The sequence below is a fragment of the Myotis brandtii genome, unplaced genomic scaffold (assembly GCF_000412655.1).
Source record: "Myotis brandtii unplaced genomic scaffold, ASM41265v1 scaffold160, whole genome shotgun sequence".
NCBI classification, from domain to species: Eukaryota; Metazoa; Chordata; class Mammalia; order Chiroptera; family Vespertilionidae; genus Myotis; species Myotis brandtii.
The window spans coordinates 1,526,446-1,549,220 of record NW_005355833.1 but is presented as its reverse complement, the minus strand read 5'-3'; the positions used below and the strand labels follow the sequence as shown (position 1 = coordinate 1,549,220).

General features: G+C 42.0%; 1 protein-coding gene across 1 annotated transcript in view; it reads right to left on the bottom strand.

Moving 5' to 3' along the window:
- IQCH (IQ motif containing H) overlaps positions 1–22,775 on the bottom strand; it is a 131,062-nt gene that overhangs the window by 26,359 nt on the left and 81,928 nt on the right. The window lies entirely within an intron of this gene.

The following is a 22,775-nucleotide window of genomic DNA, read 5'->3' as shown; positions in this document are numbered from 1 at the left end:
CAGAAACATCAATAATGAGAGAGAATCACTGATCAGCTGCCTCCTGCATGCCTCACACTGGGGATCGACCCTGCAACCTGGGCATGTGCCCTGACTGGGAATCAAACCGTGACCTCCTGGTTCATAGGTCAACGCTCAACCATTGAGCCACGCTGGTCAGCCTCGATGTTTTTCTCCCCCTCCCCCCTCTCTAAGAATCAATTTTAAAAAACAAACCAAAACAAAACATATCCTCGGGTGAGGATTAAACAAATATAGGGAGCTTCAGCGTTTGCCTAAGATCATAGAGCACAGGCCAGAGTGCTGGTCTTCCAGAGCCAAGGCCTTTGGCTTCCCCAGGCTGCCCTGACCCCTGGGTTCACAAGAGAAATAGAACACGTTTGTTTCTTTAAGCCTTTCATCGACAGCAGGCCTGCCTGAATTGCTCAGATAATGGTTCTGCTCTCCATCTGGATTTCCCATTGCAGACGCCGCCTGAGGCAAGCTTGTTTTGTGTACAGGGGCTCCTATCTCCCCCTCTAGACTGTCAGCCCCTTTGGGGAAGCTGCAGAGTCTTTGTCTTCCCACGGCACCCAGTGTCCGGGGCAGGGTGAGGCTCCCCTTCACTGTGAACGCCTTGGCAACCTTTCAGGAACAGGGTGGGTCTCCTGAAGCTGGTTTCAGATTCAAATGCAGCAAACATTCATTGGGCATCTCCTCGGTGCCAGCCCCCGGCTTTCCCACACACCTCACGAACCCTATTCTTGATTTTGGACTTCAATGTTCCCTTCAGAGCCTAAGCTCTCTCTGCACTGGATGTGCCCATCACAGGTCAGAGGAGTGCTGATGGCGACCTGCACAAAGGCACCGTGAGTGGGGATGGGGAGGAGTGGGTGGGTTTTTAGATGTTCAGGAGGTGGCTTTGATATGACTTGCAGGACTTGTAATGGCCAGCTTGACAGATTAATTGATTAGATCTGAGGGTGAGGAGAAGACATCACTGAAGGTTAGAGCTGGAAAGACCCTTAAAAATCATTGAATACCATCAGTTTACTTTATAAATGGAGCAACTCTGGTCTGAGAAGTGGTTTGCCCTAGGTGACAGAGCCAGGTAGCGAAGGTGTGGGATGAGAAACCAAGGTGTTTCAGCTCCCACTCAGAAATCACTTGTTGATATTGTTTGACTGATGGATGATATTCAAAAATCATTTTGTTAAAAATGGCTAGAATACCAGAGAGATTTACACCAAGGCCTTGAGAAGCACAAGCAACATAAAAATACTCATCTCAGCATTACTTGTCATATTGAAAAATCGCAGCTGTCCAACATCTGGGCCTTGGTTAAGAAGCTTATGACACATTCAAGTGATAGGCTAGTCTATGGTATTATCACTGAAGATAATGATTGTGAATAACGTTTGAGGACATAACAAGATACCACAAAAGAGCAAGGGAAGGATATACAGTCGTAGGGGCAATGTGACTTCCACTTTGCAAAAATAATATTATGCATAGAAAAGACGAGATGAGCATATAACAAAATGTGAATAGTCTATTGCTAATACTAGCAGAATTATGGCAAGTGCAATTACATGGACTTTCATGTATTTCTAGATCAATGTATTTCATGATCTAATATGAAAGCCACTAGCCACTTGTGGCTATTGAGCCCTTGAAATGGGGCTGGTTCAAATTGAGGTGTGCTATACATGTAAAATACAACCAGCTTTTGAAGACAAAGGAGATAAAGAGAATGTGAACTATCTCATAAATAATACTTTATGTTGGTTACATGTTTGAGGCTAATATTTGGGTTATATTAAATGAAATATGTTCACCTATTTTTAAATGAAGCTGCAGAAAATAAAAAGGACACATGTGACTTACATTCTATTTTGATTGAATTGGGTGGGAAAAGTCCCTGGCACTTCAGCAGGGGCAGGGCCAGAGGGTGGGTGGGAGAAGTGCTCCGGAGGCCCGGCTCTCCATTGCCCTCGCCTGGGTGCAGGGCTCACCGCAGCTGCCTCGGGAGGCCTGGAGCGGAGGGCAGAAGGCAAAGCCAAGAAACTACAGCAACCTCATTGTTTTCACAAAAGCGTGTGAGAACCGGGAGACAGGGTCAGGCAGAGGCAAACTTGCCCAGAATTGTCCTGTTCCCAGGCTCTGCGTCCTGTTGGACCACAAGCTTTGGGGCGCTTCTGTGTGGGGAGGTGTGGCAGAGAGGCCCAATATTGAGCCCTTTTTGCCTTCGGTGTTCCAGGCAGATGGAGGCCGCCTGCTCACCCCTGCTGCTTCTGCCTCTCGCCTGTGACAGGCAGGATGGATGGGTGGCAGAGCGTGCAGATGCAGGCAGATGTGCCCGGGCCTATATTCTGTGACTGTCTCCAAGTGCAAATAAAGTTCTGTGGCAAAGGTCTTGCCAACCTCCTCTTATGGGCATCAGGGCAGGGATGGGACCTAGAGACTAATTTATAGATCAAATGACTCTAGGAATTTCAGAGCTTTAAGAATCTATAGATGCTTTGCAGACCCATCTCTAGGTTTTCTTTTCTCCGCCCCCTCCTCCTCCCCCTCCTTCCTGAGGCTCAGGAGGGTGACTTGCTAAAGGCCCAGCCCTTGGTCCCGGGGCCTGAGACAAATAGCGGTGATCCTCGGCCGGTCATCTCCTTGGACTGCACTTTCCTCAGCTAGTCACTGGGGACACCAGTCCTGGTGGGCCGCCCTCGGTTGCCCCCAGATGCATCTATGAGGCTACCTGGGAATTGTGAGCATTTCTCACTCGTGGAGAATTTTTGAAGAGACTGGTCCTCAAATAAAGGCAGCCGAGAGGTGCAGCGCTGAGACTCCACCGTCCACAGAGCCGGCCTCCCAGTGCAGAGGGTGCCACACAGCCCGCCCTCCTCAGCAGTCCCCACCTGACAGGAAACCCACTGCTGGGCCACTTGTTTTTTTCTGGAGCGAGACCAAGCCCTCAGTCAGACCCATGGTCCCCGTAGCTATGCCGGGGCTGTAGAGGCCGGGCCACCTGCCCGCTCCTCTGCTTGCTGCCTCCCCCCGCCCCCCGCCCCATCCTTACTGGTTTGGCTGCTCTACAATGGTGGAGGCCATTGGGAATCCACTGGGACGTGTTGAGCAGGAAACTGATTGATCTGACATATTTTTAAAGGGCGTTGTGGTGAGGAGAAGGGACCATGAGGGGTCAAGGATGGGAACTGGGAACGGGGGTGGGGGAGCAGCCAGTTAGGAGGCTATTGCAGTCATCTGGGTGGGAGATGATGATGGCTGGACCGACGTGGTGATCGTAGAGGGTAAAAGAAGTGGTGGAGGCAAGTGGCTTGGCCGGAATGGGAAGAACACTGGACCAGAGTTGGCTTCAGTGGGAGAGGTGACCTTGCCCTTCACTGTCTGCGTGATCTCAACTTCCTTCTCCGCTCTGGGCCTCAGTTTCCTCGTCTATGAACACAGACCTATCTGTGATGGTCTTTATCTCCGAGGGCTTGTGAGGATCAGTGACTACGCGAGATCTGGGTCTGGCAGACACAAACCTGTGTGACTATCAGGAACAGAGCCTGGGGCGGGCGTGAGAACTCCCTTGCCTGGCTCTTGACTTCAGTACTCTTGCCCACTTTACAAAGCCTGTGAGTACATTCACCTCTTCTCAGATGCTGTTTAAAAACAAGCCCCAGAATCCTGGCTTTCAGGTTGAGAGCATACTTTTTTTTTAATTGATTTTTTTTTACAGAGAGGAAGGGAGAGGGATAGTTAGAAACATCGATCAGCTGCCTCCTGCACACCTCCTACTGGGGATGTGCCTGCAACCAAGGTACATGCCCTTGACCGGAATCGAACCTGGGACCTTTCAGTCTGCAGGCCGACGCTCTATCCACTGAGCCAAACCGTTGAGGGCGAGAGCATACTTTTTTAGTGATGTCTCTTCGCATTTGATCTTTCAATCCCCAGGCAGCATCAAGCTCTCCACTGTGGTAAATAACACACCTGATGCTTCATTTTAAAGAAGATGGTACAGGGCACTGTAATAATTTTCAGTTAATACAATGTTAATGTGATTATGATATTTGTTAAGAATTGTTTAAGTTACGTAAAAAAGTGCATAGGCAGAGGGGATTGCAGCCTCTTGGCAGGTTGCCACCTAGTGGCAGCTGCTGGGATGGCCCAGTCTCTTGGAGAGGCAAAGAGCTGCGGTCTCTGCTGTACCGGACAGTCATCCTGGGCCCCCATCAATTGTTGAGACTCTTAGTATTCATATTGGAGGCCTTCCCCTCTGTCTCTATTGACCCTACTTATCCTTCTTGGCACGATTTAAATAACGGCCCCACGAGGCTGTCTCTGAGCAACTAGAGAGCAACCATTCTCTGCAACATCCACCCTGGACACTGCCTTATATTGGGCCTTTGGACTCCGGGGCCAGAGGCAGCAAAACATCTGGGCCCTGTCATTGAACGTTCAGGGCTCAGAGTCCACCAGGCCTCGGGCCTCCATGATTTTCAAAGGCCTTCAAAATGTTTGGATTCTGGGGCAAAAAAAAAAAAAAAAGTTACTGGCTTTCAAATAAGAAAACTGCAAAAATAACAATAAACATTTTAAAAAGATCAACCACATTGACATGTCAGTTAAATGCAACACAATTGCTACAGTTATGTTTATTCCATGAGAATGCATTTAATGCATTTGATAGCATGTAGGGCGATGGAATTTCTAAAACGAAAAACTCTCAGGGATCAGAGAGGTCTTAAACATCTCTGTCCTACAGACCTGAAATGCCCCCTGTCATTCCCACGTCCTCGTTTATGGGTGAGGACCCTGGGAGGTGACGGACTCACTCAGGTCCCTCAGTTGGGGGAAGAGCTGGGATCAGAGCCCAGGTTTTCTGGCTCCTGGTCAGCTCTGTCCATGACACAGAATTAGCAGCATTAATAGCCCGATTTCTTCAAAGCCAGGAGCTTCTCTGTGACTTTGGGAAATTTTTCAGGATATGCAGAAAAAATATTCAAAATTAATTTGGGGATTCAAAGTGGAAAATATTGAAATTAAACCTGCATCATCAACAACGGCATTTATGTTTTCCATTTTTTTAAAAATACCACAAATCTCTTCAGATCCCCTTGCTTTCTCTGCTGCCTTTTCCAAGTGCCTTCTACTTCCTCTATACATTTACCATCCTCCCTCTCTTACTTTTAAGACTGATGGCCTCACTGATATTATTTGTACTATTGTTTTATATTATTTGTATTCTTAACATACAGAATCACTCATCTTTTTTTCTTTTTAGGTATTTCCTTAATTTTTTATTATGAATTTTGGGAAGACCACTTTCATATTTTGACAGTAAGCACTAAACCAGTGATGGCGAACCTATGACACGCGTGTCAGAGGTGACACGCGAACTCATTTTTTTGGTTGATTTTTCTTTGTTAAATGGCATTTAAATATATAAAATAAATATCAAAAATATGTCTTTGTTTTACTATGGTTGCAAATATCAAAAAATTTCTATATGTGACATGTCACCAGAGTTAAGTTAGGGTTTTTCAAAATGCTGACACGCCGAGCTCAAAAGGTTCGCCATCACTGCACTAAACTGTAATAAACAGGAAAACCCAATTGTTATAACCTATCAGGTTTCTAGGACCAGAAATTTTAAATGCTTCTTCCACAGCAACTCAGTATAGTAATCCCATGTTGTAAACAGTTATTCTCCTCCTTTAATTTTCACGCTATAAACGTCAGGGCTGGTGAGTGATATGCTTAGTTGAGAAGTATTCCTTCCAAGTCACTATAAATAATCTCTAAAAGGATCTTGTGTGGATTTTCAAAGCAAAAAGCTCCTGTTCTGTAGCTCCCGTCAGGAGGATTCCTGTGCCTAGACTCTGCGGGGTGGAAGCCTGCCGGGCAAAGCGTGATGAAGATGGGCCTGCAGCCCTGGCCCCAGCAGGGCAAGGAGCTGGCACAGAGTTCGCCTTTCCTCCCCAGTTTCCTCCCAGCTCCAGTAAATCACATACCTGTATATTTTTTACAAAGAACTACCTTGGTTGCAGAGTCTGTACACAAGAAACACGGAATGTCAGAGCGATGGCCTTGGTCTAGTCTAGCCCCCCTCAAACTCTAAGCATGAGCCTCAAGAGGGAAAGAGGCCTGGTCAGGAGTCGAGTTCAGACCAGAACTCGGAGCTCATGACTTCAAGTCCACGGCAAGTTTGTTTACATTTGGAAATCCCTAGAGAGGAGAATTAGACCGAAAACAGGGACTTCTTCTTATTCATCTCTGTATCCTGCACAATGCCTAGTGCAGCACCCCTGCCTGATACGTATGCACAATAAATCGTTGTTGGATGATTCAATGAAATAACACAAAGACAAAAAAAATCGTCCCTTTAAAACACAGATAGGAGAGATACCATTCAAACCCACCAGGATGGCTGAAATAAAAAAGATAGTAACAAGTATTAACAAAGATATGAAGAAATTGGAAGCTCATACATTGCTAGTGAGGTTGTAAAATGGTGCAACCACTTTAAAAAATAGTTTGGTAGTTTCTCAAAAAGTTAAACTTTCAGCTACCATATGACCCATCAATTCTACTCCTATATATAATCAATAAAATTAAACCAGGTACACCCAAAAACTTGTACATGAATGTTCATCTATATATATAAAACCCTAATAGGCAAATAGACCGAACAGCAGAACAACTGAACAACCGGTCGCTATGATGTGCGCTGACCACCAGGGGGTGTGGGTGGAACATGGTGGTTGTCAGCTGTGGCGGATGGTGGAGCAGGTCAGCGGGGGTGCCAGACCAAGGCGGGGCACCAGTCGCTGTCATCAGGGTGAGCCTCTGGTGGTTACTGAAAATTCTTTGCTCCCACGCGCCGTGGTCCCACCTGGCACTTGCACCCACTCCTGGTGCCTGGCTCTGGCCCCAATCGCTCAGCAGGTGTGAGCGGCGGCTGCCAGCCCTAATCACCCCTGAGGGCTTCCCCCCCTCCCCCTGCTCCTGAGGGGCAATTGGGGCTGGCAGCCGCCTCTCGAACCCACTGCCGGAGCCAGCCCTGCTTGCACCTGCAGTCAACTCTGAAACCCACTACTGGGGCTGGCTCCTCACCACCAGCGGGTGCGGGCGGGGCTGGCGCCATCAGCGCGTGGGAGCAAGGGAGCCGTTATGGTGCCCTCAGTCCTGTTCCCAGAGGCTCTGCTTCTCAGAACCCCAGGAACCGCTGCAAACCTCGGAGAGAAAGCTGCCTTCCAACTGATGCCAGACACTCCCGCTTCTCCCGTTTGGGTCCGAGTCCCCAGCGATTCGCCCGTATCTGGAGCTCAGAGTCTGAGACTCCCCCCTGACCGAAAACGACAACCGCGCTCTCAGCCACCAGCCCGCTTTGCGCGCGCACCTCCGCACCTGAGTTTTTTCCACACTGCGCCTCCTCTGAGCCTCGGTGTGCTGTTATTTTTCCTTCTAGTTGAAGAGTCTCTCCTCAGCCAGCCTTCCTGTGGTTCTGGGTGATGTCCGTTCCGTCTTTTAGTTGTATTTTTGAAGTGGTTGTTTGCGGCAGCAGTCTGCGGTGTTTACCTATGCCGCCATCTTGGTCTCCCCTTATTCAGTCATTTAAAAGAATGAAGCATTGGTTCGTGCTATAACATGATAAACCTTGAAAACATTATGTCACAAAAGACAAAATGGATAATCCCATTTATATGAAATGTCCAGATAAGGGAAATCCATGGACACAGAGAATGCTTTCTACTGGCTGGCGGGGAGAGAGTATGGGAATGATTTCTAATAGGGTCAGGGATTTTTTTTGTGTGTGTAAGAGAAATGGTCTAAAATTAGATACTGATGATGGTTGTATAATTCTGTGAGTATACTAAAAACTACGTTAGTATATTTAAAAGAGTGAATTTTATGGCATGTGATATCTCAATAGAGCAACACAATAAGAGCAACACAATGGCTCTTATGTTTAAGAAAGCAAAATGTATGTTTAGAGGAATATACATATTGTTAAAACAGTTCTATTTATGCAAAAGATTCATGTAACTTTATAAAGGTTTTCAGGGATTTTAAAGGATTTTAAGTGCTGTGTTAGACTGTACTAGTAACAGATGTTAAATGGCATGTTTAAGTTTTTGTTTTACTGAAAAAGCAATGGATTACTTGATATTTTCTTTTTAAAAAATCCTACCAAAGCCACTACATTTTAAGTATAGCCCAAATTCATTATTTCTGAAAAACATAAAAGACTTAAAATAACATAAGGGCCCCTAAACATAAACATCACTATAGCGGAGCTAGAAGATTTCGTTTGCTAAGTATTCCCTTCAGAATTCCAGTGTTTTGTGTCACTTCTTGTGCTTTTTTCTATGAAGACAGATGGTGTCAGTAATTGCCTATATATTTAATTAAGTTAAAAAGCTACATAGGAAGGTTTTGGCAAAAAGTAGAAAATTTCATGCTAGGAACAAAGAAAGCAAAAGGAAGCAGAGATGGATAGCCTAAGACACTCTTCCTCACCAAATATACAGTTTGATATCCATGTGTGTCACTTCTTGTGCTTTTTTCTATGAAGACAGATGGTGTCAGTAATTGCCTATATATTTAATTAAGTTAAAAAGCTACATAGGAAGGTTTTGGCAAAAAGTAGAAAATTTCATGCTAGGAACAAAGAAAGCAAAAGGAAGCAGAGATGGATAGCCTAAGACACTCTTCCTCACCAAATACACATTTTGATATCCATGTTGGAATGTCAGACTGGACGTCATTAATCTAATGATAAGAACAAAAGCATGTATTCTGAAAGGTAAAGCCCATACTAGAAATCCAGATGGCAGGTCTCTTATATCTTTAACCAGACAATAGGGAATGGCTCTGCCTATTGTCCATATCACCTCCAACCTTGGCTCAATGTTGACTGGTTATTCTGAATTCTTCTGACTCTCAGTTGTGGTTGTTCTTTTTTGCCTGGGATTTTTTCACCTAGCAGGCTAATTATTGTGAAATTATTATGGGGAAAAAAGCAATAGCTACTTGTAGAAAGTGGTTTGGAAAACTGACTTAACCATTCTTGTGGTGTCTGTTTTCAATGTTCCCATCCCGTGAATCCACCTTCTGGCTTAATGGCAATATGGCACTCCCAGCTGTGGTGCTGTGCGTGGGTTTGCTCATTTAAACTCTTAAAGCTTAAAAATGGCTACCACAACACTGATTTTATTCCATTGCGCTTAGTCATTAACATTTAATGATTACCTTATGTGCTGAGCACAAGGATGGAATATGTTAAAAAAAATAGGAGATGTGTTTTCTGGCTTTAAGCTCTTCAACTCAATTCAACAAGCATATTGAGGCTATACAAGGGAAACATACATTTTCTTTGGTGATGGTAGTTGAGGAGGAGGGAGTGACTTGCAAAGGATGTTCACCATCAATTCAATGCAGTACCACAGGGAGCGTCTGCTGTGAGAGGAGGAGCAGGCTCGGCAGCCTGCTTGGTTTGAACCTTAGCATGGTTTGAACCCTGGATTTGTCACTTAGGAACTGTGTGACCTTGAACATGTCACTCTAGCCTCAGCCCTCATTTGTAAATTGGGGATAGTAATGCCCATTTCTCAGGGTGTGAGGATTAGAAATATTACATGTAAAATATATAACAGAGTGCCTGGCACTTGCCAAAAATTCAATACATTGTTAATGTTATCATTAATAATTACTTGGGCCATCGATACTGTACCTCAGCCCCGAGAAGCTGCAGAAGGAGGTGGCAGTTGAAGAGGGATTGATTCAGGTGGGTTTCTAGGAGGAGTTGGATTGTGAAACATGTTTTGAGAGAAGGGAAGTGGTATAGTGACAGGAAGGCAAGTTTTAGGAATGAAGGTGGCATGTGGGAGGCAGGAAGAGAATGTATTTATCGAACCTGGGAGGAACCAGGCATGTCAGCTTGCTTGTCCTGGAGAGCACTTTGGATAAGATCAATGAGAAAAGCAATAGTGCCACATGGGGGGAGGCGGGTAGTTCAGGGCCGTTTTTTACTTTTAAGATTTTCTAATTGATTTTTTATAAAGCTTTATTGTTGGGTATTATAGATGTTCCCTCCCCGCTCCCCTCCCCATAGTTCCTCTCCACCCAGTTCCCCTTCCCCCCATCCTAGGCCTTCACCGCCCTATTGTCTGTGTCCATAGTTATTACAATATTATTGACTATAATCCCTATGCTGTGACTGGTAACTACCAATGTGTACTTATTAATCCCTTCACCTTTTTCACCCAATACCTAACCCGCCTCCCATCTAGCAAATCTGTTTGTTCTCTGTTATCTTTGAGTTTGTTTCTGTTTTGTTTGTTCTTTAGATTCTACATATTAAGTGAAATCATGTGGTCTTTGTCTTTCCCTGTCTGACTTATTTTACTGAGTATAATACCATCTAGGTTCATCAATGTTGTTCCAAATGGTATAATTTCATTCTTTTTCATGGCTGAGCAATATATATATATTCATTTGCCTACTGATGGGAACTTGGGTTGCTACAAGACAAAATTTATCGCACAAAAACAGGTGACAGCTGGAAGTAGGAAAGGGCCATTCAGCTTTGCTTCTGTGATACTAGGGGACACGCTGTAAACACACAAATGTGGAGAATCTTCTGGTCTTTCTTAGCATTAGCAGGGAGCCTCTTCCTCTCCCCCAGCTGCTGCCCCCTGTGGAACTGTGGCATCTGCTGAAAGGTACAGGATGCAGGTGAACGCCCAGATCGGCTCATCCTGAGACCTCAAGTCCAGAGTTTCATTCATAGAAAGCAAGACTCTCCATGATGAGAGTGGGCATCTGAAGTCTTGGGCGAGGTGAGATGTAGACAGAGGAACTGGGTCTATTATATACTATGTACATCAACCAAAGTCCTATCCAAGAGTTGATGCTTAGGTTTGTGTTCAATTTTCTGAAGGTCAAAATTTACAAGGTAAGGGGTTAACCAAACATTTAAGGACAGTCACACAAGGTAATACTGTATACAGGCAAAGTTGGCCACTAGATTACCTGCACTATCCATGTTAAGAAACAAAATTGTAATTGTCACTATGAAATTCATTGTCATCACTGCCTTTGTGTTTATTGTAAAAGTCATTACCGCCACCATCATTATTATTTTTTGTATATTACAGGTCTGTTTCATCGACGCAAAGATGCAGCCCTTTTAAAGGGACGGGTCTTTTCTGTTAATGCTTCAAAACCCTTGGGATCTATTTTCCTTTCCCTAAGTATTAACTTGTGATTAACAGTGTGCCTCTTATAGCATTAGAAACACTGAATAATAGCCACTTCTGTTTATACCAGAGGCTTATTAAATTTTAATTTAGACATACACTGTTAACTTTCTTATATATAAATAAAACACCTTCCCTAAAGAGAAAAAGTAAATCTCATTGAGCTCCCTCAGCGAATACCTTGTACATCTTGAAAACCGAGATAGGGAGATCTTGCAAATGAGAGTACTAGAGGGGGACTCAGAGAGAAGTATTCATTTATTCATTTAATACATATTTATTGTGGATCTATTATATACTAGACATGGTGATAGGTGCTGAGTATACAGCATTGAATAAGAAGGAATTATGATATTTCTGTAGACCTTGGTTTTCCACTCTCTGAAATAAATGTATTCATTTTTGATGCTTATATATCACTTTATGATTATGAAAATGCTCACTGAGTTTTAAAAATAATGCTAATTCAATTCAGATTCCACTCACAGTTTGAGAACCTGCTGAGGGCTCGGGTGACAGCTTTCCATGTGATTATGCCATTTGATTTAATAAGAGCAGCACCTTATATCTGCTCAGCCTCTCAGAACATCCTGTGGGAAGGAGGGCAGGAATTCGCCATTTGTCAATGAAAAAACCAGGCTCAGAGAGGTCCAGTGGGTTGTCAGAAGTATCACAACTGGTAAGTGGAAAGGCTGGGGCCTGAATCCATTACCAATCATGATGAAAATATTTTCAACTATCTCATTATTTAAAATTCTAGGCTGATAAATTTGTATTTAGGCATTCTTATTTTTTATATTTATTTATTAAATTGATTGGGGTGACATTGGTCAACATGAACATATAAGCTTTAGGTGTGGGTTTCTATGTTAAAAGACCTGTATATTGCATGGTGTGCCCACCACCCAAAGTGAAATCTTCTCTTGTCACCTCATATTAGGCTCCCTTCTCCTCCCACCCCCTTCCCTCTGGCAACCATCACACTGCTGTTTGTGTTCATGTTTCAATTTTATACCTCACATATGAGTGAAATCATATACAGTGGGGCCTTGACTTACGAGTTTAATTCGTTCCATGATGGAGCTCATAACTCAAATTACTGTATGTCAAAATTACTCGTATGTCAAATCACTGTGATGTTCGCTGTGCCAACTAGCGGTGGGGTATCTGAAGCTGGCTCATAACCCGAATTTTAGCTCACAACTCAACTCAAAGCAAAAAATCGGCCGAGAGACAGCTCATATCTCGAAAAACTCGTTAGTCGGGACACTGTATTGGAATAAAGGCCCAGAGTACATCTCTCTCAGTTTCATGAGTGTTCATGAGAAACGCCTTTAAAGATTTAAAAGTGAACCCTTTTTTCTTCTATGTCTATTTGTGTTATATTATAAAATTTTGTTTAATAAATCCTTATAATGCTAACCATGTGCCAGACACTCCCCAAAATCTGCACACACACACACATACACACACACACTCTATAATAATAAAAGGGTAATATGCTAATTAGACCATTAGACCAAACATCTTTCCAGGCATCATTCTGGCCGAAGCCGGGGCTGGAGCAAATCGCCTGATTCCAGGTGGAGCAAAGCCCTGGCAGCTGGGGGCAGGAAGGCCTACTCTTGCATGAATTTTCGCTCATCAGGCCTCTAGTTTTTAATAATAACTAATAATGACTAATAATAACCTAATCATTAAAATTATGAGATAAATACTATCATTCATATTTTTTAAATGAGGAAAATGAGGCACTGAGAGGTGAACTAATTTGTCCTAAGTCACATAGCCTTGGAGCTGCAATTCAAAGCCAGGCAGTTGGACTTCAGAATTTGTGTTATTAACCACCACAAAATTCTGCCTTTCAAATTTAGAAAGAGAAAAAAAATCAAATAAAGTAAAAACTCCTGGCATTCTATGCTATTTGTACTTTAACTTGACCTTTCGATCAAAAGTTCTTTAACATGTTATAAAAATTCTTTTTGTGTCTAGATCGGAGAATACCATTTTCTCTTGGAAAAGGTAGTAGTGACATCTTGATAATGTCAGGGGAAAAATTGTCCAAGACTTAGAAGTTACAGGTGTCTTTACAATGGAGTGCTGGGCATGTCTAACAGATCTTCTGGAGAGGAGCTGGTTTTATGAGAATATTCACCTGACACACACTTTTGGGGGTCCAAGGTCCTGAGGGTCTGAGACCTACTGTGAGTTCTTGGCTTCATGTGGGAAAGAATTCAAATACAAGCCAGCATAGAGTTTAAAGTGAACATGAGCTTATTAGTGAAGCAATGAGACAGAAAGTAGGCTACTCCACAGACACAGCAGCTCCCCTTTAGTGGAATTTGATTCCTTTATTTGTTTAAAATATGTTTTTATTGATTTTAGAAAGAGAGGCAAGGAGAGGGATAGAGACAGAAATATAGATGAGAGAATCAATTGGTTGCCTTCTGCATGCCCCCTACTGAGATTAAGCCCCCAACCTGGGCATGTGCTTGCTGGGAATTGAACCATGACCTCCTGGTTGAAAAGTCGATAGCAGCACTGGTGGAGCTATTGAAGCTCATTTAATCAGGGGGGGTACTTCTTGGGAGAGGTGTATTTTCAGATCCTCTGCCCACTTTTTGATTGGGTTGTTTGTTTGGTGTTGAGTTTTATGAGTATTTAAAATATATATATATAGGAAATTAAACCTTTGTTGGAGCTACTGTTTGCAAATTTCATCTCCCTTCTGGTTGGCTGCCTCTAAGTTTTGTCATTAGTTTATTTTGCTGTGGAATAGTTTATTTCACTTAGCATAATGTTCTCAAGATCCATCCATTCATGTTGTTGCAAATGGTGCTATTGCATCCTTTCTTATGGCTGAGTAGTATTTCATTGTGTATATGTACCACATCTTCTTCTTTTTTAAAAACATATTTTTATTGATTTCAGAGAGAAAGGGAGAGGGAGAGAGAGATAGAAACATCAGTGTTGCGAGAAATACTGTTAGCAAATTTCATCTCCCTTCTGTTTGGCTGCCTCTAAGTTTTGTCATTAGTTTCTTTTGCTGTGGAGTAGCCGGGCATGGGCCCTTGATCGGAATAGAACCCAGGACCCTTCAATCTTCAAGCTGACGCTCTATCCACTGAGCCAAACTAGCTAGGGCGTACCACATCTTCTTTATCCAGTCCTCTAATGTGGGGCACTTTGGTTGTTTCCATGTCTTGGCCACGTGAATAATGTTGCAATGAACACGGGGGTGCATATCTTTGTGAATACATGATTTCGAGGTTTTCAGGTATATGCCCAGGAGAGGAATTGCTGGGTCATTTGGTAGGTCTATTCTTAATTTTTTGAGACATTGCCAGACTGTTTTCCATAGTGGATGTACCAGTCTGCATTCCCACCAGCAGTGGATGAGGGTTCCCTTTTTTCCACAACCTCTCCACCACTTGTTATTGCTTGTCTTGTTGATAATGGCCACTCTAACCCGCGTGGGGTGGTATCTCCTTGTAGTTTTGATTTGAATTTCCCCAATTGCCAGTGAGGTTGAACATCTTTTTATATATCTATTGGCTGTTTGTATGCCTTCTTGGGTGAGGTGTATTTTCAGATCCTCTGCCCACTTTTTGATTGGGTTGTTTGTTTGGTGTTGAGTTTTATGAGTATTTAAAATATATATATATAGGAAATTAAACCTTTGTTGGAGCTACTGTTTGCAAATTTCATCTCCCTTCTGGTTGGCTGCCTCTAAGTTTTGTCATTAGTTTATTTTGCTGTGGAATAGTTTTTTTAGTTTGACATAGTTCCATTCATTTATTTTTGTCTAGGCACTCTGAGAATCAGGTTTCAGAATATATTGAGATTCTGTGCTATACATGGAGGTCTACATTTTTGTCTTTCCTCACAGTTTGTACTTTGTAACCAGTCTCATTTCCTTTTGTATCCAGGAAGAGCCATCATTGCTAATCGCCTGCTGCTGTTTTTTTTTCATCTAAACTCTTTTCTAACCTTTTCATGTTTTGTTTTGTTTTTAAGACAACAGCATCAATGCTCATAATGGAGATAGTTATTTCAAAAGTTCACACTATCTAAAAACAAATATATTTTTAATCTGGGAATTTCAACAGAAAGCATCTTTGCCAATCTATTTGTTTGGTGAATTTTGCATAAAGAAAAGGAACTGGGGAATGATATATAAATGCATAATTACATGATATAAATCAGATACGATGTTTGTAAGACTTAGATAATAATTTTACCCATGTGTGATTTGACCTTTTCTACCACCACCCTTCACAGCACCTTTCCTTCTTACCCTCCTTCCAATTCTATTTTTCAGCTCAAATCTCACCTCTTCTGTAAATATCTTTCTTGATTGTTTCAGACAGAAGGTAGTTAAGCCAACATTCCCGTTTTAATGTCTCTTTTTATTGTCCTATGTAGTTGTCACTTAAGCTTTTTCTTGTAATTCACTTTTTAAGTCTGTCTCCCTAAATAGATTGTGAGCTCCCTAAGGGCAGGCACCAAGGACACTTTTTGCATCATTGCAGTCCTCTAGCACCTACCATAATGTCTTGTGAATAATAGATGCTGCTCAATAAACACTTCTTTCTTTGAGAATTTCCCAGAAGTGAATAAGTAAGCTCAACAGATCTGGATCTTCAAGAATTTTCAAAAGTCTATCAATCAACTGGCTATCACATGACTGACTATCATTGTGGTAGACATCATGAAGAGGTAAAAAAAAATTTTTTTTAAGGTCCAGGGCTTTCTAGAGGATTTAGAAATCTCAGGGAGGCAACATTTATGCCTAAGAACCAGTAAGAAGACAACAATTGGGTGCATGTGTATCAAATGAAATTGGATGAGGGATGTGAAATGAGCTTCCACATGACAGGGAACATGTCTTATTGAATCTCTAACCCCTCAGCGTCCAGCATGGAGTGGAGTAGGCTCTTGGAAAATATTTGTTCTATGATCATGTCAGTTTCTCCTCAAGGCCTTTGGTCGGTGCTTGCATGGCCCTCCTGGAACCCACTAGATACTGACATCCAGGACACACCGGGGTTTGGCAATAGGTGTGCCACTCCTTGTGTAAGGGCGGGATCCCTTCCTGGTAACAGGAGGCAGGGCCCCTCCTTTCATCTCACATGGGAAGTCAGATCTCCAACCTGGCTGCCTCGTAGTTCCAGGTATCTGCATGGAATTTCCCCGTCCCTGGGATGTTGGGATCTTGGACCTAAGTGCACTGGCAGGAGTGGTTTGTACTATGCTTCGACCAGTTCCATTCCCAGGACTGGCCCTTTTCCTCTTATTCCCAAGAGACCCTGGGTCCTGCCCGACGATTCCAATATTGAAACCTTACATTTCCCAAACTGTTCCTCCATGTGCCACCCTAGAACCACACTCTCATCTCCTCAAGTCTGGACAGGATTTTCCACTCTTGGCTGGAGCCGATTCATAATTGTGGGCCCATCCGTGGCGCGCCACTGTTATTTTATCCACCTTTCTTTGGACCCTGGTCCCTCTGCTCTTACCATGCCGGCACGGTAAGCTGCAGGGACAGAGAGCAAGAATTTGAGATGGATGCCGTCACCTCAGTTTTCTGCCTCCCAAATCTACTGCAAGACATGTTTGTATGTAAGATCATGTATGTGAAAGTGCTTTGTAAGTTATAACATCCTATACAAATTTATGATTTTCATTATTCAGTTTTTTTTCTGATTACTAATATAATGCATGCTTACTTTGAAAATGCAAATGCAGAAAACCCAAAGCTCTCTGTATTGGTTTTCTATTGCTGCCGTAAAAAATTGCCATAAACTTAGTGGCTTAAGTGGTCAGATGTCAGAAGTCTCCCTGGGCTAAAATCAAGGTATCAGGAGGGCTTCATTCCTCCTAAAGGCTCTAGAGTAGAATGTGCTTCCTTGCCCTGTCCAGCTTCTAGAGGCTGTCTGCTTCCATTGGCTCATTGTCGCTGCCTCCATTTCCAAAGCCAGCAGGACCCCGTGACTGCATTGGCCAGCAGGATAATTCAGGGTCATCTTCAGTCTCAACAGCCTGAAGTCAGCCACAGGTACATGCTGGCATTTATGGTAACATTCACAGGTGGCAGGGGTTAGGATATGGACATCTTTTGAGTGGGGGGAGTATTACTCTGCCTACCACACCCTCAGTCCTCCAATGCAGAAATAATAATTTGTAACATCTCTTATTTCTTTGTGCTCTGCATACATTTGTTTTTTCTTTTTATAAAATTGTATATATGTATATATTTTGTGTCTCAAAAAATGTATACACATACTTGGAGTAATTATAAAGGCAAGGCTTATTAAAATACATTTCATTTTGAAAATTGAGCTATCAGCTGTGTATAATATACATATACATACAGTGTGTATACATTTTTTGGGGACACACATTGTACATACAATTTTATATATTGTTTTGTAATCTGTTTTACCCTTTCAATATTCCATAAACAGTTTCCTGTTAGATATTCTGTAAAAACTTGAGTTTTACTGTGTTTTTATAGCATTCAATTCTATTGATCTATCATAATTTGCTTAACAAATTCTCTATTATTGGAATTTGAAGTATTTGGAAATTTTTACTATCCTTAATAATGCTGTGATTAACATATGTGTACATAAACCTTTGTGATTATTTTCTTGTGATATTCTAAAAAGTAGACTCTTACTATTATTAAATTTTGAATGTAAAAAATAAGTACTATGAAAATACTATTGGGATAAATAATTTTTGAACTGGAAGGTTCTTCAGAAGTCAAATAAGCTCACCTACTCATTTCACAGCAGAGAAAACTGAAGCTGAGAGAAAGAAAGTGAGAAGCTCAAGGTAATATAGTCCTTTAGAAAAAAAACTAGAGCCGACTATTTGAAACTTTACCATGAGAAAGAATGTCACAAATAAACTTCAAATGCAAATGACAGGGTTCAGTATCCAAGCACAGGAGGCTCAGGTGGGGCCCTTTAGTGGCAGGTGAAGAAGACAGCAGGATTGGTTGGGAGATTAGTTGTTTACATTGAACAAATAAATACATTGATTGAGCAAATAAGCAAACATATTGAGGAAAAAGAGACAAAGGTTTATCACTTTTGGAAAAGGTATTTATTTTTAAGTATGGAAAAGGGGAAGTCTAGAATCTTGAGGTATTATATTGGAATTAGAGATATTGGCAGGAATGCATGGTCTGAAAATATATACACTAATAGAGGCTTGTCAAATTGAGATCAGCACAATTTTAAAGCTATGACATTAAGTGACAACTAGAATAATAAAAGCAAAGAATTAAATAAATAGAAAAATAGATACATTGATAGATATAGAAATAGTCGTAGAAGCATAAATATATCTATGTCTGTGTGTGTATTGCGCATATATTATCTAGTTCTTGCTTTGTCTACTGAAAGAGACCGGAAGCAATGACACTCCAGAAGCAATGAGAGCACTGAGATCTCAGATCTTAATACTGTCTTCCACTAGAAGGACCCAAGGCTCTTAGGCTGACCCTAGGTCTGGGTCAGGGGAAGTGGAAGATAAACCTAAAACATCTCATTGTGTTAGAAAGTAAGACAATGCTCAAAGAATAATGGGAACACACCAAAGGAACACAAGAGCCACCCTGAAGGGTCTCCCACTAGGCAAATCTGGGACAATTTGAACCTCAAAATGATGAAAGTACGTAATGCGGTTGCCTAAAGAGAGTAGAAACTCATGAGTTCCAACTGTTATAAATACATACACGTATACACATATACACAATCCATGCATGCTTACATACACACATGTACACATACATAAATGAAAGATGGAGAAGAAAAAGCTCTTCCACGCAGTAAATTGCCAATGAATAAATGTAGAACGAAGTATGGAAATAAAAAATTACAATGGGACTACATCAAACTTAAAAGTTGTTGCACAGCAAAGGAAACCATCAACAAAACGAAAAGACAACCCACTGAATAGGAGAACATATTCACCAATGATACATCTGATAATGGGTTAATATCCAAAATTTATGAAGAACTTATACAACTCAACACCAAAACCCCCAAACAATCCAATTAAGTAATGGGCAAAGGACCTGAATAGACACTTCTCCAAAGAGAACATACGGATGGACAAGAGACCTATAAAAAGTTGTTTAATGTCACTAATCATCAGAGAAATGCAAATTAAAACCACAATGAGATGTCACCTCATACCTGTCAGATTGGCTATTATCTATAAATCAACAAACAACAAGTGTTGGAAGAAAGGGAACCTTTGTGCACTGTTGGTGGGAATGCAGACTGGTGTACCCACTGTGGAAAGCAGTGTGGAGTCACCTCAAAAAGTTAAAAATGGAACTGCCTTATGACCCAGCTATTCCACTTCTGGGGATTTATCCGAAGAAACCCAAAACACTACTTTGAAAGAATATATGCACCCCTACGTTCATTGCAGCATTATTTACAATAGCCAAGATTTGGAAGCAGCCCAAGTGCCCATCAGTAGATGAGTAGAGAAAAAAAGCTGTGGTGCATTTACACAATGGAATACAACTCGGCCATAAAAAAGGAAATTTTGCCTTTTTGCAACAGCATGGATGGACCTGGAGAATACTACACCAAGTGAAATAAACTAGGCAGAGAAAGGCAAATACCATATGGTTTCACTTATATGCAGAATCTAATGAACAATATAAACTAACAAAGAAAATAGAAATAGACCCAGAGGTACAGAAAACAGACTGACAGCTGTCAGAGGGGATAGGGGTTGGGGAGATGAGTTAAAACAGTGAAGGGATTGAGCAAAAATAAAAAAAAACAACCCAACAACAACAAAACAAACAAAAAAAACACCCCTCATAGACACAGACAACAGTATGGTGATTACCAGAGGGAAAGGAGCGGGGAGGTAGAAGAGGGTAAAGGGGGGATAAGTGGGGATGGAAGGAGACTTGTCTTGGGGTGGTGAACACACAATACAATATACATATGATGTGTTATACACTTGAAACCTTTATTCTTTTATTACGCAATGTCACCCCAGTAAATCCAATAAAAAAAATTTTTAAAGTAAATTGCCACCATCATAGTGGTGGCTGACTCAGGAGAAAATTGGCAATGGGTGCTAAGTTTCGCGGGTGGCAATTTGATGAGGAATAAGATATTGGTGTACTCTTGGAATACCTTTCCACAAATATTACTTTGTAAAGTAGCCAATTACAAAAGCAAAAGTTACAAAATAAATAAATCACAAAGGAAGAATTATGATTTTTATGGTGGAGAAACATGGCTAAAAAAAAAAGAGAGAGAGAGAGAAAAGCCACAGATGACAATCTGGGGGAAGATATTTGCAATATGTACAACCATCAAAGGGTAATAGTTCCTTATATATAAAGAGCTTGTACAAATCAGCATTTATATTATAGTTCAATTTAAAAGGAGCAAAATATATGATAAGGCAATTAAGACAATATATATAAATGGCCAACAGACATATGAAAAGGTGTTCATTATCAATAATAATCAAAGAAATACTGAGGAAAACAAGGTGACATTCTCCCCCTGTTAGACTGGCAAAAAAAGAAGAGGTTGATAGTATGCCAGTCTCTTCACTGGCACCACAATGCCTGCCAATTAGAAAAGAAACTAAGGTGCTTTCTGAAGTGACACTGTTTGCAAAATGGCTAGAAAGTACTCGAGTAATTTTGCAAGCACGTACATATACTATACAGAGAGCTAACCTACTTCCCTCGCCAATGTAGAAACACCCTTGATGTACTTCCTGAGAACTTCCTCCACTGTCCTATTGAAAATTGTAACCCAAATGGCCGTATACTCAAGTATTAACAGGAAGGGATGAGAAATCATAGCGAGATAAAACCCGAGAACCCTGGGTTAATATTTATCTGTCCCATACATCAACTGATGTCTGAGCTCTTTCTCTAAAAGCCTTCACACCACCATCCAGCATCTGCTGGAGTACCCTCTAAATTGTTCATTAATTCATTCTTTCAACAAATATTTACTGGACGCCCACTTTGTTCCCGGGCAGAGATTGTGCTGAGAATTGAGTAGGGAGTTAAAAGAGACACAGTACATCTCCTCAGAGAGCTTATGTTCCACAGGAGGAGACAGCTTTAATCAGATCATCATGTAAACTCGTTTAAAATTGTAACTATGGTAAGTAGTGTGAAGAGGAGGTACATGATGATGTGAGAACCTAAAACAGGTGAGTTTGGCTTTGTCAGGGAAGACTCCCCTAAGAAAGCATGGCTTTCGCTGAAATATAATGAATGGGAAGGGGGGTTAACTAGGTAAAGAAGAAAAGGCAAGAGCATTCAGGTGGAGGGGCAGCATGTGTAAAGGCCCTGAGGCAGAAGGTGGTATGATGACTAAGAGGAGTAGAGAGAGGCTGATGTGGTTGAAAAAAGAGAGAAATAGCCCTAACCAGTTTGGCTCAGTGGATAGAGTGTCGGCCTGCGGACTCAGGGTCCCAGGTTCGATTCCGGTCAAGGGCATGTACCTTGGTTGTGGGCATATCCCCAGTAGGGCGTGTGCAGGAGGCAGCTGATCGATGTTTCTAACTCTCTATCCCTCTCTCTTCCTCTCTGTAAAAAAATAAATAAAATATATTTTTTAAAAAAAGAGAGAAATAGAGAGGGAGTAATTGTGAGGAAAGATGGGCACATGGGACCAGTCAAGTGAAGGGTGGAATCGTTATCCCAGAACCACAGAAGGGTGGGTCACCCAGGGACAGGACCCGCTCACGGCCATGTGCAATTCTCCCTGTACCAAATGCAAATAAATAAAAACCACAAGTTAACTAGCCCCATAGTTCCAACCTCCCTCCTGCCCCAAAGATGGCAGGTTTAATCCTTGTTTCTCAATACAAACATTAGGGGAGGTCAGCATCCCCTGCTTCCCCCCTCAGCCCGCCCCCCGCCTACTTCCCTGCCACTCAGCTCTTCCACCAGAGGCACTGTTTCTTTGCTCCCTCCTCCCAGGGTAGATTATTTCTGAATGCCCTTTAGTTGTCCTTTACTCTCTCAACATGTGGACCTGAGAAAGGAGTGTAAAACCAATGGAGGGCTCAGGAAGGCACATGGAAAATGATTATTGAACAAGCCCAAAACTGCCCAAACATAAACTCGCACTTTGAAACCATCATTGGACTGAAATGGATAATCATGAACCTGAGAATAATGAATAGAAAACAACTACAGTGCATTTACAACGTTGGATGGCCAGAGGATATCGGGAGAGGGAGGGCAGGAGGCCTTTTCATCCTTTAGACAGAGGTCTGGTCACCCGTCACTAACCGAGGAGGAACTAAACATTTAAAAACAAATCCTGTGAAGCAGTAGTGAATTTCGACATTGTAATCAAGAATGTTATACATCAGAGCCACACATGTCCACATGAGGGTCTTCCAGATGAAATATTGAATATAGAAAAGCATGTTGTAGAATAACAACATATAGGATGTTCTGATCTATAAAAAGTTGTGCAACTATATACTATATATTGGTAA